Raw genomic sequence first — 6,000 nt, 5'->3', positions numbered from 1 at the left:
TACTCTTTTTAACATTCATTGTAAACTTGAACTTTATTTTTATGTAACTGCCAATTTTTTGCTTCATTTTTGATACCTGGAATTTTTCAATGCTCTCTCTACATGCCTTTAAAATAATATAAATTGATCAATAAACTCACTCAAATCAATCTCTTAAAATTCCCTCTTTTCCTCATAAGAATTATTGGTGTTTTTTATTAAAATTTCAGTGAGTATCTTGCCTCCTTCCTCTTAATCAATCTTCCCCCCATAGAATTCCAGTCAAGGCTTATTGTCATACCTATGAGATTAAAGTTACTTCCTTGGATAGTACTGTCCAGATACTGGTCATGATATGGGAGGAGACGAAAAGGAAGTACAAACAATTAGGAGGTAGAATTGACAGGGATTTAGCAACTGAGTAGATTTTGAATTTAAAGAAAAATGAGTATATAAAGGTGATTTTTGAGCTTGGTTTATTGGGAAAATAAAAAAAAGCTCAACAAGAAACTGATTGTTAGAGAAAAATAATATGCTTGATTTGTTGCACATTAAGTTTAAGGTACTTAGTATGATAACCAGTTGCAAATACCCATTAGGCAGGTGAAAATATGAATCTGGAATCCAAGGAAAAAACTAGAAAGGTAGGAATAATGATTTGGGAAGTATCCATAGAAATTTGACAGATGAATCTATATGAGGTAGAAGACATTATCAAATTTTGGAGGGAAAAAAAGAAGTTAAACAAAGGGAGAAGGTCAAACTTTAGAAAAAGAAATGTTTTATATTTAAGAAGCAAGAGGAGAAAGAGCAAGTGAAACAGTATAACTCTGGGAATCATGAAATCCCCCTCAAACATCTAATCAAATTAAAGTGACCATTGGTTCTCTGACCCAATACCTGGGTGAGAAAATTGTTTCCTAAATTAAAGATTCAAAATGATCTATTTAAATATAGCAGTAAATTGGAATATTCTGTACTTTTGCTTTTGAAAGTGAATCATTTTGGTATGTTTGTAATATCAAACACTATTCTTCCTTCTTAGAGGTTCTCATTGAAAGAAATAGTTCATCATTACTTATACTGATAGACATGATTGCATTACTATAGAAATTATGGCTCATAGAACAAATATCTTTATTATCGTCTCAGCTTTTTTTCTAATTTTGAAATTAGAATTCTACATTCTGACTGGTTCTCACAGATTTGACATTTTGTGAATGCTGTTTTTCTTTAAATTATTTCAGTGGGGCAGGTCTTTAGTTCTGGTTTCTTGACAGAATTACTGTCTAGTTTGTTGTGAAATTACAAATCAGTCAAAGTGGCTTTTAATTTCAAAGGCAAATTTGCAGAATATTAATTTTTTTTCCTCTGACCTTTTATTTTCTCTATATATATTCTTTCCTATAAGGATCTCATTTCTGATTGGTTCAGTTGTCATCTTTTTACTGTTGACTACATAAATCTTCATATTCTCCTCTAATATTTCTCTCTAAAGGGACATCACAGCTTGAAGCAGAGAGTGCTGGTTTTGGAGTCAAGAAGATCTGAATTCAAACCCTGCCTGTGTCACTTACTAGATGCATAATTATGGACAAAATATTTAATCTCTATGAGATTCAGACACCTCCCTAAGATGACAAGTTGTTGGAGGATGTTGTTTCACTGAAGAAACAATTTGCAAAATTTTTGTAAAGATTCTTAGAAATATTCTCTGAAAGAGAATTTTGTTTTGTAAATAAGATAACCCAAACTCCTTTCTTCCAAAGATCTTATTCTTTAACAAAAACCTAGCGTTTTATTATGGCAAAGAGAACTGACTGATATTCTTAAGGGAAACAGACAGAACTAACATATGCAGCTTGATAAGTAATGGACACTGTAAAGATCATTTAATTAGCCAATACCATTCAACATATTGCTATAAATTAATCAATAGAACAAACTGATCAACATTTTATTTATCTAAGAATTGAATTGTATTTTTAAAATATTTATCTAAGAATTGTATTTTTAATATATGTGTGTGTGTATGTGTGTATCTTAGAACATTTTTATCAGCCTTTGTTTTTTTTCCAAGTTGAAAAATAAATGTTAATATTTTTCTTTAAATGAAATTTTTTATATCCCTCCACATGATATTTTTTGGAAAATCCTTCTAATTTAGTTCCTACCAGGAGGGAAATTTAGTAAGATTTGTTTTAAAATATTCTTATGTTTTCAATGTATATTATATAATAAGTTGTTTCCACTTTATTTATGTGGATTTAAGAGATGATGATGTAGAGTATTCATTTTCAACCCTTAAGGTATAAACAAAGACACTATTCAAGTTTCATAAATTCTTTTAACATGCCAGATGTAAAATCAATTAGCTGTCGTAGAAATATGGCCTCATATTTTAAGGACTGCACCATTCTAATTGCTTGCTATGCTGGTCTCTGTACCAGTAATATAAAGGGATTTGGACTTCAGCATTTTTCATTCCCAGAATGTTCCAGGTTGACTTTTGAAAATGCCCTAACATAAATGTGCTAAGAAACTTCTTTAGACTCAGAATCAGAAAAAAGGCTATAATTTCAAAAAGACATTTTGGAAAGATCTCCTATTCTATAATAAATTAAATTTATCAAGATAACTAAGACCCCAAGAAACCTTTTTATGAGAGCTCACAAATGGACTGCTCCATTCTAAAAACCATTTTTTTATTTATGTGGTTCTTAGGGTTTTAGTTTTTTGTTGTTAATGTAGAAAATTTGTTTGGATATATTTGCCCTCTGAAAAGAAAAAAAATCCAAATATTCACCAAAGCTTAAGCAGCTTTTTAATCTCTTACTACATACATGTAGGCAAATATGCACACATGTGTATACAATACAACAGAGACAGATCAATGACATCTATAAGTTACAGTATTAAAGACTTGTCTGCTACATTGAGATCTTAAATGACTTTTTCAGTCAATAAACAGTAATTAATTGCCTGTTATATGTCATGCACTGTACTAAGCTCTAGAGAAAAAAAGGCAAGTAAAAAACATGTGAGCTAGAGAAACTCACAATTCATTGGAGTCAATTAGTGACTTGAGCACAGTCATTTTTTCACAAACTCAGGTTTCCCTGAGTCTTAGCTTGGTCCTTTCTCCATTAGTTCATTCTCCTCTCTCTGTATTATCTAGGTCATAAGATGACTATTCAACTAAATGAATAGTATAAAACTTCAGTAAATAATATGGGTTAATTGTTACAGAAATAAAATATCTCCTGGTAAGTACATTATGTTTTTTTCATCTTTTTAAATGAATCTTTCCTCCTTCACTAGATTGTAAGCTTCTTAAGAAAATCTCAATTCTATTTTATATACTTTCCCAATAACATAGTTATATCATCTTTTATAGCACCAACTGCTCCAATCCAAAATCAGGCTTTTATTGATTGATTGAAATTAGAAGTAAGAGGAATTCAATTCAGCAGGAATTTTTTTTTTGAGAACACATTGTAGCTTTACTAATATGTTAGATATTATAAAATATATTCTATTGGTGAGGCCTGAGTTACATGTAATTTTTTTGTTTGTTTTACATTGGTGGAAGTGGGCAGGAATTTGACATATGTATCTGGGATGTGTATCACATGATTGACACATGGCAGATTGTAGAAAGTCTTATTTGAGTGACAAGCAGAGGAGGAAAAACTTTACTTAGTAGAGTGTTGCTGAATATTTTTTGAGCAGAGAAGTTAAAGATCATTTTGAAAGTAGTGTGAAGATTGGTATGGAGGTGAAAAAGGAGATGGAAATGGGGATCTGTAATCAGGCTAATATAATAATAATTCGAAAGTGGTGGGGAAAATGAGGGAAGGAATAAAAATTTGGTAGCCTTACTAAATAATTCTATTTGAAAGATATTAGAGGGGGAAATATTCAAATTAATCTAAAGATTGTGAACAAAGAAGGTGATGAATGATGATGTCACTAACAAAAATGGTACTATCATAAAGACCACCATCTACAGGGGTAAAGATAATGATTTTATTTTATGACATACATGTGTTTAAGCTACTAATGAGACAAGAAGATACCATTTCATAGAAATGATAGAGACATGAAAATGGATTCTTATTCATCCACTAAAAGAAAGAAGCAAATAGTCATTTACAAAGTGCTTTCTATATGTTAAGCATTGTGCTAAGAGCTTTACAAATATTATCTCATTTTATTCTCACAATAAACTTGAGAGATGGATGACATTATTATTCACATTTTATAGATGAGAAAAATGAGGTAAACAAATGTAAAATGACTTGACTAGGGTCACACATCCAGTAAATGCCTGATTTCAGACATCAATTTAGATCTTCCTGATTCCCTATACTGTGTTATCTAAGGATTTCTTAACAAAAGAATATAGATAAGAAATGAAATATACCCTTGGGGAATATCAAAACCAAGAAATTATGAAGAGGATGAGAAAGAAGTACTAAATCACACTGAAAAATCATCAACTTATAATTTAAAAAGCAAAAGAAAATAATAATTCTCTAACAATAGAGAAGCTTATCCTCTGTTACTTGTTAACTAGCTTTGAAACAAATTTTTATTTAAAAAACTATTGAGATGTTTATTGGTATTAAGTGTATTCAAAGCATTGTTACAGTCTTGTAGTATTTCTCTTGTATGTCTAGAAAACTTTGTACTGCAGATAGCTCTGCTAAAAATATATATATAATAATGCCTTGCAGTTACCTCAAGTTGACCTTACGAGGCTTTCATTTAATTAGGTGCTAAGATATCTTCAAGCACATATATGACCAGAAAAGAGAATGGGTCAGTCATATAGTAAAATTGTTGACCACCAATGACTAGTCCTGGTATCTCCCAAATAATAAAAAAGTAAGAGAAAGTATTTGTCAACTCAGATGACTAGCACCCATCTTTGCCCTCTATGTATGGATATACTTCAGGATTCTGTCCTAAGCCTTATTATTTTCTATCTCATCATTTACTATTCTTTGAAAATCAAATCAATTCCCATGGCTTCAATTATTACCTCTATGTGAAATGTTTGTGTTTTTTATCCAGCCTTAGTCTTGCTTCTAATATCTAGTCCTCTATAAATAATGACCTATTAAATAATTCTATGTACAATGGGGACTTAAAGTCAATATATGTACAATTCAAATTATCTACTCCCTGAATCCCAATCCTCCTGTTTTCCTAACCATGTTATTTGTTGGTAGAAGTACCATTCTTGTAGTGACCAAGTTCACAACTTCAGGCTCATCCTCAACTATTATTTTCCTTCATCCCATATATATGTATTCAGTTGCCAAATCATATGCATATACCACCAATCATTTCACGCATTTATCGCCTTTCTCTCTCTTAAAACCATCTTTACTCCAGTTCATTTCATTATCATTATCCCCCTTAAAGTATAGTGATATCTTCCTACTTTGTATTCCTTCTACAGTTTTCTTCAATATATCCTCCCCAAAGCTATCAAAGTTGTGGTCCTAATTCATACATCTGACCATATCATTAAATCATTTCTGAATCTCCGGAAGATTCATGTCACCTGTAAGATCAAATTGAAAGTCTTTTATTCAACAGTTACAGCTTTTCTTTCACAATTTGCTCTCAGGCTACCATTCCAGGCTATTGATACCATTTTACTCTTTATATTAGTAGGCTCTAGAAGAGTTGTCTTATTATATTCCATATGTAAGAGTCTATCTTCCATGTCTTTTCCACCAAATGATCTATTAATTCACATCTGAAATAGTCTCCTTGATCATCTTCAGTTCTCAGAATGCCTTCAAAGTTCAGCTAAAGTGCCACCTGCTTCAAGACACCATTCCTAACTATTATATTATTCTATATTAATTATAATATAGTTAGCCCATCCTTCCATCCTTAATTATCTAATTATTTTGTATAGATTTTTATTTATTTATTTGTGTCTATACTACCTACCTAGTGGAATGTGTCTGCCTTCATTACAGAAATTGTTTTGATGTTTTT

This window comes from Sarcophilus harrisii, chromosome 1 (genome assembly GCF_902635505.1).
Source record: "Sarcophilus harrisii chromosome 1, mSarHar1.11, whole genome shotgun sequence".
Classification (NCBI taxonomy): Eukaryota; Metazoa; Chordata; class Mammalia; order Dasyuromorphia; family Dasyuridae; genus Sarcophilus; species Sarcophilus harrisii.
The sequence above is the reverse complement of the archived record's forward strand: the minus strand, read 5'-3'. Positions refer to the sequence as shown.